Raw genomic sequence first — 12,176 nt, 5'->3', positions numbered from 1 at the left:
GAAGAGAAGGTGGCATTGGGTTTGTGCGCACACACTGCCAGACGAGCAAACCTTGTGTACCCACATGTTAAGGGGTGCTCACACATGCAAGGACAGTCTAATGTGTTTACCACCATAGGATGCTGGCTGGCTCAGGGGCTCACCGCTCCTGGAGAGGGACGGGAAAGAAAGTTGGTGGCACCAGGAAAAGCCACTTGGTAACTGGCATCATGTCAGCAGTACCCTGTAGACCCAAGAATGTGGGCACACATACAGAGACTAGGTGTAGTGAGTGGTAGCTAATGAGGAGCCCAAAACACTGTGTCAAAAACATTTATTGTCTTCATTTTTCTCACCACTGGTTGATGAAATTGCGATTCGCTTGTAAAATGACTCCTGACCAGCGTGTTATGCTTTCACCCCATCGTGACCTTTTAGCGTTAGCACTTAGCATGAAAATCTAGACCCAGACCCATAACTGGAAAAACAAAACGAAATGTCCCAGAATGCAAGGTAATGACTGAAATAAGAGTAGCGCCTATTGTCATGGCATGTGATCTTCTTGCAGCACTGCACCCCTGCAGCGACTACAAGCACCCAGCCCAGGAGAGACCATGGCACAAAGATGACATCTTTATTTATTTTCTCTGGCTAAAGGGCATTGTGATGGAATCATCCATTATACCTATGAACTGGCTCAGTTGTACATGGATGACGTGATCAATTATTGGAATTGCCTCATTCGTTGCAGACATGGTGATGTCATCAATGCGGTTTAGGAGAGAAAATGTGTTGAAAAATGCTTTGTTTTGGCCTTTCTGTCTCCAAATTTTTCTTGGGGGGACAACCCCTCCCAAACTTCCCCTAGTAGTGGTTGCTCACTGCGCTTGCTCGCTACACACCATGTGGGTGCTGGTCTCACTTTTACTTTGTTCTCTCTGATTCACTACTTGTCTATTTTTGGTGCTCTCTGAAAGAATGTCTATGGGTTGATATGACTGGGTGGGTAACCTGATGTTCTTTAATGTCATCATCTACTATTTATTGTGCCTTGAAAGTTGATACAATTGAATATGTAATGAAAAATGTGCTGTAAACTTCACCATTTTTGGCTGTCTTTTTCCAAAATTTTCTTGAGGGGAGAACCTCCATAGTAGCGGTTGGGCTCGCTCGCTATGCACCAGATGGGGGCTGGTCTAGCAAATTTTGCCAAGGCTGCTTTCAGTTCCCAGTCCGTCCCTGCTAATGAGCGCACTTATGATTTGCTCAACCACACGAGAATTAGGTCTCCTGATAGATTTCAGGTCCCTGATTAGCGTTATCCTCTTTCTTCACAGGAAACGTCAGGCTCACAAGCCGGTGGAGGAGATCGCCAGGATCGCTGCAGATGTTTAGGTGCCCTGCAAGGACACAAGCAACCTCGTCAGACTGACGATAAAGGCAAGCAGGACGATTTCCCTCGTCCGCGTCCTTTGTTTCAGAAAAAAAAGTTGCTCCTTTAACAGTAAGATATCCCACGGACGGTGGGAACTCAACTTCGGAACCGAACATGGGAAGTAACGCTGCTAGACAGCGCAGCGGAGGTTACAATAGTGCGGCAAGCACTGCATCCATTTCTGAAGGCGACAGCAACTGGCACTTTCATCACGGTTGAAACTGCTGACACTCGACTGGCTCCCCCTGACAGACTATCTGACATAGTATCATTAATTGAAGGTGATATACAACGTGTTGTTAACAGGATTTTTTGGGAGAATCGGACTTCTTCATATGACATCTTGTTAGCTGGCTGCTCCGAGGGGGGAGGAGGTAATTCTCCCTAGTTTTTCACACACTGTGCCCAAAGAGCAAGCTATGAAATTTGCGGAGGAGTGCGCTTTGGTGCTTGCACTGGCTTTGTACCATACTCAGGTTAGGTAGGATAAACTTTCACCCAGACATGAGATTCCATTGCGGCAGTGGCATCACTAGGGGCGTGCGGGGGGTGCGGACCGCACCGGGTGTCACCCCATCTGGGGGTGACACCAATCCAGCAGTAAGTTAAGTTAGCTGCCTGGCCACCGGCTATTTTATTAAATATAAATAGTGAACTGCAACAGTCAGCAGTGCAAGCCAAGCGCACCCGCGCGCCGCGCCAAGAACGGCACAGCCGCTGCGCATCAGATTAGGTGTATGATCATGATCATGTATTCTGATCATCATCTTCGGATGGGATGCAACGGTGCGGCGCGGCCGCGGCATACGCCGCGTACCCGGCAGCTGCCTGAGTGTGTCAATCAATTAGCGCGCCCGCGCCGCTGCCTACACCTACCAATGATGACGGCCCTGGCCTGGGACAGCCCCCGCGCGCTGTGCGCACCTGCTGCAGACGCGGAAAGATGAGAGAGGGACAAAAAAAAAGAGGTAGAGGAGGAGAGGTGTAGTAAGAAAGAAGTAAGACCGTGAGAGAGGTGAAGGGAACAGTGGTAATTTTTAGGACAACACTCTGGAAATTGTTCCGACCAGCGCCACTGGCCTGGGTGCCCTCGTTTGACATTTTCATGCTTTCTGGCTGGCCTGTGTGCCTTTGACTGACTGTGACGTTTCCATGCTTTCTGGCCACGGTGCCTTTGTGTGACATTTCCATGCTTCCTGGTCTGAGACCAAGAACTCATGTGTGACATTTCCATGCTTTCTGACCTGAGGACATTTCCATGGTTAATGGCCTGGGTGCTTATATGTAGCATTTCCACGGTTTATGGCATGGGTGCTTATGTGTGACATTTCCATGCTTTCTGGCATGCTTATGTCAGGTCATCATTTACGATTTACTGTGCTTTGAAAGTTAATACAGCTAAATATGCAAAGGAAAATGTGTTGTGCACCATTTTGGTCTTTCTTATTTCCAATTGTTCTTGAGGGGAGAACTCCACCAACCCCCCCCAAACACCTCTAGCAGTCATTAAGCACAGGGAAGGAGAACCTCCCAGCAAAACCTCACTATGCGGCTGTAAGTAAGACAGGTGAGAAGACAAGAGATGTTGGACTAACTCTGCAAGAAGAAAACAAGAGGGCGATGCTTGAGTGTATTGATCGTTTCCATTCTGAACTCCAGATCAGATCAAGAGCCATCAATGAAGTAGCAGCCATGTTTGAGGCTGTTCAAGCTAAGAGTTTGATATCTGCCACAAGAAGAGTTACTGGTATCCATTCCAAAATTGACCACTTTCTATGATGAGTTATCCGAGGGAGAGCTCTTATTAGAAATACCAAGGCTGAGAAGGCACCTGAAGGCAGCAGAGATTGATCTCGGAGAAGCCAAAGACTGGTCAGTATTGGATGTTTTGAAATTCATAGCTGAATGGGACTTCCTAGAATCTCTCCCATATTTCTCATTGAGCCTACAACTATTTCTTACGATCTGTGTGTCTGTGGCTTCATGTGAGAGGAGTTTTTCAAAGCTAAAGTTTATAAAGAACTATTTGTGATCTACCATGGGACAGTCAAGGCTTTCTGATCTTGCAATATTATCAATTGAAAGTGATTTGGCGAAAGGAGTTGATTTTGATGAAGTAATTAACAAGTTTGCAGCTTTAAAGGCCAGGAAAGGAAAATTCTGATTAGTCTAGATTTAATATGACATTGTCATTTGTACTGTTGCATACTATTCTGGCAGTTGCTGATTGTGCAAACCCAATGCAGAACTGTTACAACCTTATCTCCTGTAACAGTAAAATTTAAAGTTTAATGTTAAAATAAAAAAACAGTAACATATTTTCTATGTAATTCTTAGTTCTTAACTTCTTACAATCTTTTACCTCCGACCTTGTTGAATTAAAATGTTCTTCTATGGCCTTTGTAAATATAGGAACTAAATTTACAAACGTTACTAAGGATTCTGTATGGTCCCGTTATTTGCCATCTGTGTCCACTGGCGGACTCGGAACGGAGGAGGTCCATGCGGACGGTAAGTCGTGAGGGGGTGACACCAAGAGTTACCCGCACCGGGTGACACCAACCCTAGTGACGCCACTGCATTGGGGTCTATGCCACAGCCACAACCCCAATATCCCCTCCGGCGGGAGGCAAAGGCTCCCGTTTCTGAAATTCTAGAGCAATTTGAGTATCAAGGAGTGATTGAGACATGTGTGTCATCGATGAATAATCCTCTTTTTACTGTAACCAAACCCGATGGATTGTACCGCCTAATTTTGGACATTTAAACTCACATTGTCGAACATGTGCAGTACAAAATACCCATAGTTCTGCAATCGTAAACAGTCTTGTGAGAAAAAGGTTTAAAACCACACTCGACATTTCCTATGGCTTTTTTAGTCATAACCTGTCCTCTTTAAGTAGTCAATGGACAGCCTTTACTTCCGGCGGCAAACAAAAACAATTCAAAAGATTGGCCATGGGCTACAAGAACAGCCCTGGCGTTTTTGCCGCGCGTGTCCTCTCTTCCTTAGACGGCATAGACCCTGATGCGTACTCGTACGTTGATGATATTTATCTCACGGACGACGAATTATGGCTGCATCTCTGTCACGTGGACCCCAACTTAGTTTTGTTTGCCGACTACACTTACAAATTTAACTTTGCAAAATCACATATTGCAGAGTACACAGTGTTGTTTCTGGGCTATGAGCTCAACAATGAAGGTAAAGGCTTGGCGTCTCACTTCTTAGAGAAATGTGCATGTTTACGTTCTCCAACAACCCTGAAAAAATTACAATCCAACAACCCTGAAAAAATTACAATCTTTGCTGGGATTTTTGAAATTCGGTTGAACATACATTCCCGAATATTCCCAGCGTATCAAGCCTCTATATGCCTTGATACAAGCAACCATTACAAAAGCCTGCTGGCTTCCGGAAAATTCAGCTATACTGCAATCTTTGCAGTCTTATCTTCTTGAATCTAAATACTTGTTAACACATGACAGCCACACAAACCTGGTGATAAGAATTGCGCCAGGCGCAGTTAGTTTTATATACTTTTTTTTATCACTTTATTTTCCATTTTCAAATACAATAACATTAAACAAATGTAGTCGTTCACCAATACGTCAAATCACATTTTGAATCAGGTCCATATCAATAATTGCCACAGTTAGTAATTCTCAAGACAATTGCCAGATACTAACAGACTGTTAAATGCACTTTGTGCCGTGCAAAAGTAAAGGAAAGAGAGGAGGGATCCCTGTTGTCAGTGCTTAATTTGTGCCGGCGCTTTCCGTTGCTAAGCACCAGCACTTATTTCTCAGGGCCGAATCTATAGACTTCAGAGCCATGGGTATGCTAGTGTTGCAGGTGCCGACTTTTCAATTGTGAAATTTCTTTAGTTGCTTGGGCCTTGATCGGAGTTACGTCAGCTGCAGAGAAAGAGTGAAGCGGTGAGCGGGGCTGAGGTCGGAGGCAGATTCAACTCTCAGTCCTGCCAAGTATCACGCATTAGGCGTGACTCTAACGCATTTCAGTGTGGTGATCCGCATCACCGCACTGAAATGCATTGTCACGCATTTGCATAGAGTCTGTCCATCAGCTAAGCACTGCCTAAAACGGTAATAATATCAGTATAGCAGCTAGCAGCGCGGTGCTGCTCCTGCCGGCTTGGAGTGCTGCAGCTGAGCTAAGGCTGCTGCACGGCTCTCAGCTCTAGCAAGGTAGCGCGGCTGCGCAAAGCTACGAACATCAAATCCAGGGGGCTACAGTAAGATAAAGCCATACCTAGCGCCGCCGGTGACGTTACGTCCTGCTGCTGAAGGCGGGGAGTTTGGGAAGCAAATGAACTAAGCAGAGGTTTACTTGCTACAAATCATCATGGCGGGGGCCGGCAGCGCTGCCTGCTCGCACTGCCGGCCGCCACCTCATAACACGCAGGGCAGGACTGGACTCAATGTGCAAACAGGGGGCCCCTGTTGGGTTGAATTACGGCTGCCGCCTGAATAAAGAAGCTGCAGCCAGAGCGATCGGTGAATGAGTCTCACCTTGAATTCGGAGTCGCAGGGAGAACCCCAAATGCTTCCCCAGCAGGCAGCGAATGCTCCATCGCCCCCACCCCCTGATGCCAGCGTGATACCAGGCAGGACTGCCTTTGTCACTGTGTGGCTCTGCAGTCTGTGTCAGTGAGGAGCTGTAAATTGACCCTCGGCCGCCGCGAATTGCTGAGAGGACCTGGCAGCTGGCTGGGAAACTTAGGACATTGTTTTCGAAGAGCTGCGGCTTACTCGGCAATATCATGACCTGATTGATCACCATTGGCCCCCAGGTAACTCTTCCGTCTCGTGCTCCTTAAGATCACTAGAATAAAGTCATCTGCCTGGCAAGTGGTTTGAATGTGCCTGCTGATGCAATGCCTCTTTGCATTTCTGCAAATGAAAAGCATTTTTTTCCACTGGGCTCATTAAAGCTTGTTTCCAGAACTTTAGGGGTCATGTTTGTGACGTGCATCCTCACCCATTAAATTGGGAGCCTGGGTGACCTTGCCACTGGAATGCACTGGCTGGGAGGTTCGTGGAAAAAAATGTATTTCATTGAAAAAAAAAGTGTCAAAAGCGATTCAGACACTCCAGTTTTGTGTCAGCTGAATTTATAACTCTGCTATATAAGTTGCAGAGAGATGGAGGAAGGGAGACACTGGCATAGTAAAGAGAGTGGGCAGAAAGAAAGGGATGGAAAGAGGAGAGAAAGGCAAGAGGAAGGAGGGGGAAGAGAAGAGGGAGAAAGGAAAGAGAAGGAAATGGTGAAAGGAAACAGTCTGAGGCAAGAGAGATACCTCCAGATCTAGCCAGCGCTATATAAAACTTTAAAAATAAATAAATAAATAAGAGAGCGAAAGTAGAGAGAAAGCAGTTGTGTGACCCTAAAAAGACCAAATGTAAAAATGATTAGGGAGAAGAAGGGAAGAAGACGAAAAAGATAAGAGAGAGAATGGAGAGAGGCTTGATGGAAGCCAGTGTTTCATTCAAGTTTTCAACCTATGATGCCAGCTCTGTCCCAACTACCAGTATAAATGAGCTGAGGATGGAACCGCATTCCTCCCACAGTGAAATGATCTTTTAATAATTTTATCATATCATAAATCGCTTTTTTCGAGATGCTGCCTGGCTGAGATTCTTCTCTCTGAAAGGGGCATCAGCTCAAGAAAAAGCAACAGGCCTCACCTTCACCACTAATGGCCACCACCAGTAAGCATTCCAGAATGTTTATTTGAGGACTGTGACGTCTGCTTGGATATTGATACCTATTGAGACTTCATTCACTAAGATGGCCCTTTAATGAACGGTCTTGTGTAGCACAGAAAGTATGATTCCGACAGTCTTGTTGTACAAATGGGTGCAATGTCTGATATTTATATGTTTCCCTTAGCTTCGTTCCTTGATTTTGCTCGCCAGAAAGTGTCACTCATTGCCGTAGAAATGTCACTCATAATTACACTGAAATTATGAAAATGTCACTCATCAGAATCTGAAACCTTGGCAGCTATGAACTCTCTGCAGGCAGAGGCAGGCCTTGGTGAGAATGGAGCAGGCAGGAGTGGGAAAGGAACAGGCAGGCTCGGCGCGAATTGACTTCCGGGGCACTCCTGTCAGCATGAGAGCTGATTGGGTGTCCCCATCCAAGCCCCCGGCCGTGGCGCGAGGGAATCTTTCAGAATACTGAGAAGGAGCAGTTGAGTTCAACGAGAGGACAGGACACAGAGTGGCAGAGAAAACCGTTGTGAATCCCCTAAACGTCCTGTGAGCAAACGAGCGCTGAATAAAAGGTCAGTGCAGTTAGAGTTGAGAGATTTCAGACAAGCAGTGTTAGTACCAGAAAATGGATACATCCGCAGAACTCAAAAACATCTGCTGATCAGTCTTCTTGGTGAAATGGGGAACATGTTAAAATTATATACATCTTCAGTTTTCCCCATGGTGACACATGGAAACTTCTTTGCTAACAAACATGCAGATTGCTGCTGGGGCTTATTTATTGCAGGAATATAAACCACAGTGATTAGCAAAGAGTCAAATGCATATTTTGTGTAAGCTTTAGGAAAAATGTTGCCATATTATTTGTGTACACTTTCACACAATTACAGTAATGCAATTAAAATGTCGCCAGCTATGGAGGCGAGGCAGATATGAGTGGATCATTGGTTTCATCTGTGATTCCTGGAGTCTGCTTAAGTGCCTTGTTGCTCCCCATTCATAATCAGTCTCACGCATTACGCGTCCATTAACCGTAATGTGTCACGCATCACGCGCCCATTAACAGTACTGTGTCACAATCAGCCAGCTCAGACACAACACAATGCAATGCATGATATGACACTCTTGTAATTAAATGCCACTCTGGGGAAGAAATAAGCGGGGACAATGAATCCGTGAAAAGCCACATGTTCTCCCATGAGCTCTATTCCTTTGTGATCATGTACATATGTTTTAAAGTCTACTTTTGAAATATCTGATCAGCCATAACAAACAAAGACAAAAAATGTATGGCATCACTCAGCAATTGCATATGAAATCCTTTCCAGCGTGGCACACCAGAGAGAATATGCTTTTTAGAGATTCAGCAAGCAACACTAAATAAATGCATTTCACTTAATTAAGGAGAGAAGGCTGCCAGAACAAGGACCATGGTTTATAAATGTGAAATTAAGACGTCAGTAATGGAATTCCTCCACACTCTTCACTAATGTTCGCTGGCCTGTCATTCTTTCAGTGTTTGCTTTAAAGTAATACATTCCGAAGTATAAATCTTTAAAGGCCTATATTAGCTCTCCGTACATCCAGTGGTCTCTCTGTATATGTGTTAGCCTGGCCATCGGTCAGCTTAATTGTTTGTTTCTATGCCTCCAGGTCTGTGTCCTTGTCGGTTGTAGGTAAAGCCTCCCAAACAGTGCATGCGCTGTTGTGAGGCATATTGTGGGCTTTTGTAAGAACATACAGGATCTTAGAGCCCTCCCATTGATTGTCACTGATTGACTTTCCTGCCATTCTCTTTTGCCTGCTTCTTATTCAATGGTTTTCCTTTTTCATCTTATGTCTGCCCCTCCCAAGAGCCCTGCCAATTTACTTACACCCTTCTGAGGGCTTAATTTGTGCTGCTGGTGTCCCACAAGGAAGCCTAGGGTCTCGAGTTGGGTAGAGCCAACCCAGGTCCCCCCCTTCTTTTCAAAATATTTGTGGATCAGAGGAAGATGAACTCAGAGAGGGAAAGGTTACAGCGCTTCCATCTCTGACCCCGCAAGATTTAGTATCTGCCCCGACCCAATTGGTCTGGCGATAATATAACTCTCTGGATTTTTGGAGGAAAGGAAGTAAGTAAACCAACAAAAGGTATAAAGATCACCACCTCTCTATGCTACTTCTTTAAGGTTTAGTCCAAAGAGGGAGAAGCACATAACTCCATATCCACTTAGTCCTCTCCTAGTGGAGCAGTCACAGGAAAGCTACACCAGAACTGTGGCGGGGGCAGCGGAAAAGGGGGATCTCCCTCGGTATCTGCTTTTCTCCCCCCATTCACACCTCACTCTTTTGCTTCTCTCCATTCTTCCTTCACTTTCAGCCCTACATCCGCCTTTCCCCTTAATCGCCGCCTCCACTCATTAACTGCTTTTAATTTTTCATCTTTCATTTCCACTCTCCTTTCACACGCTCCCCGCTGTCTGCACCTTCTTCCGTTGCCTTTCTCCTCTTTTCACTTTTCATTCACATCATGTTTTACTCTAATCTTGCACTCCCAATCTCTGCTTTCCCTCTTCTTTCCACATTCTTTGTCTACCTTTGTATCTTTGTATCTATTATTGTCTTCAGACCTCTCCTTCTTCCTCCCTTTCCCTTTTATGTTTTTCCTTCTTGTACATATCCTTATATCCACTCCAGGAATCTGAGTTTGATTTCAGGTTCATACATTTAAATCTTGGTGTGGCCACTCAGTCTTTCATCTTTCTGGGGTCGATAAAATGAGTGCCATTGAGCTGGATAGCAACATTTTTAATTTGGTGTGAAGGCCCCCTCTGCTGAATATGTGCTTTACAAACATACACAGTGCGTTAAGGACACAGAAATGTATTTTAATCTTTTGTTTTTCAATTTCTTTTTCAATATTACACTGTCATTTTTCCCTCTGTCCCTGCTTTATCCAGTACCTTTCAAACTTACATCCATTCCCTTTACCTCCTTTCTTTCCTTCGTCCCATCTTTTTCCTTTTTCTCATCCTCCGCACCTCCAGCCATTTCTCCTTTCTTCTTTCCATTCTTGGTTCCATATATCCTCATTCATTCCCCATACCTCCTCCCTTGGTGCATTTTTTCCTCCATTTATTCCTTACTTTCTTTTTTTCCCCTACTCCTTCTTTCATTTCTTCCTTTCTTATCCCCAACCCTTCCTTCTGCTGTTCTTCCTCCTTTTCTTTCTTCTTTCTATTCATCCATTACACATTGTTCACTTCTATTCTCGCACTATTCCTTAATTTCTTCCTTGCACTTTCTTTTCTTGTTTTCTCCTTCTTTCATCCATTACTTATTTGTTTCCTCACTCCAGTACTCTCCTTTGCGCCTGCATTTGTTGCTGCCTTCTTTAGTGTATTCCTTCCTTCATCCCTTCCTTTCTTTTGAACAGCGCAGTGCAAGCACATTCTTTTTAGTTTGCAAAACTGCTTCAAGTCCTCAAATGGCCTTTCCTAAAGCTGCATTTTGAGATTTACACACATTCTATAATTTGAGTTCATTTTTAAGTTGTTGTCATAGGCTTCCTATATGTTATAATATCTTATGTCATATTGATTTGTATAGTAAACTAATCACTCAAGAGGGTATCCAGATGCTTGGGCAGGTATGTATGTGCAAGGCCGCCGAGGTGCTTATGTGAAGAGCCAGGGTTTTAGCTTCTTGCGGAACTCAGGAAGTGAGGAGGTAGCTCTGATGTGTTGAGGCTTATGGGCGTGGGCAATAAGCCTCAAGTGGGCGTGGCCTCCTAAAAAAATGGGAGCACCTGCACTTAATATTTTCCAAATTAAGCACTGTATATAAGGGTGCCTGTTTCTCCGTGTATCGAGCTGGAGGCTGTCGTAGTTTGGAGTCGGAGGACCCCGGATTTTGACATCAACCGCCGGTAAGGAGCGACGACTGCCCGCAGTTACACAAGGAGCATTAGTACGGGTGGGGTGATTGAGTTGATTCCAAAGACTTTTATTTCATTTTTGATTAGCCGGCTTCCACATACTTCACAATCTTTCACCGTCCATTATGTCCGCCCAAGACGTGCTGCGTGACCGGGAAGCTGCAGCTGAGGCGGTGTTGACAATTTGCCTATCGCTAATCCAGAAGTCAACAAGCAACCTAATGACACCAATACCAATGATATCAGGGGCACACTAAGAAAATTGGAAAAACTACAAAAAAATTAGCTTACCAAGTGGTGGGAAAGGAAATCCCTGGAACAATATCGGGATGTAGGAAGGGTGCCTCGCGGATTGAGAGTAATGATTGCACCTTCCTGATATGCTTTCAGAATGGGCCACCAATGTTCTTCAAGCGTCAATGAATATGGTCAACATCCTCATCAAATACGCTGATATTGATGGAGACACAATTCTTTTTTTTTTTACTATCAATTTATTGAAAATTTTAAAAACAAACAAGTTCATTGGTAGCAAGTCACAGTACGGCATTAAGAGCCCCCCCCCCCCCCCACCTTGGTGAGAACACAAACAATAAGACCCTCCTGAGTTGGTATAAGAGCTTCCATAGTTCGAACTTGCACAGTAGGGCTAGGGCCCTCATGGAGGCAATAAGCCGAACCACTTACCCCAAACCCTGCTAAACATTTCCGGGCAACCCCGGGCTTCAAAAAGGGACTCTTCCTGCACTCCACACCAGTCCACACCCCTCCTCCATTTCCTCAGCGACGGGGGTGCGGTTTGGGACCAAGCGGCTGCTATGTCCCGCTTCGCCACCGCCAGGACCATCCCCAGGAAGCGCTTATCAGCCCTAGATCCATCCAAGCCAGCAAATATCCCCAGCAGCAGGTGCCTCGGGTTACGGGGAACCTCCCACCCCAAAGCATCCGTAAGCTCACGCACACCCCGCTCCAGAACGGCTCCAAGGCCGGGCAGAGCCACACCACATGGTAGAAGTCTGCCCGTGCAGAATCGCAGCACACACAAGCCGGGGAAGGTCTCAAACCAGCTCGGAAGAGGCGTGTTGGGGTAAGGTAGGCCGTATG

At 45.4% G+C, this 12,176-nt stretch overlaps 1 protein-coding gene and 1 long non-coding RNA gene across 2 annotated transcripts in view; one reads left to right on the top strand and one right to left on the bottom strand.

The window, feature by feature from the left end:
• Positions 1–12,176, bottom strand: part of LOC144763503 (uncharacterized) — a 556,338-nt gene that overhangs the window by 337,801 nt on the left and 206,361 nt on the right. The window lies entirely within an intron of this gene.
• Positions 7,608–12,176, top strand: part of LOC144763504 (uncharacterized) — a 179,277-nt gene continuing 174,708 nt past the window's right edge. Inside the window, exon 1 of the long non-coding RNA XR_013596228.1 lies at positions 7,608–7,725. This is a non-coding gene — a long non-coding RNA (uncharacterized LOC144763504). The remainder of the gene's footprint in view (positions 7,726–12,176) is intronic.

The sequence above is a fragment of the Lissotriton helveticus genome, chromosome 6 (assembly GCF_964261635.1).
Source record: "Lissotriton helveticus chromosome 6, aLisHel1.1, whole genome shotgun sequence".
NCBI lineage: Eukaryota > Metazoa > Chordata > Amphibia > Caudata > Salamandridae > Lissotriton > Lissotriton helveticus.
This window is presented reverse-complemented; position numbering and strand designations above follow the sequence as displayed.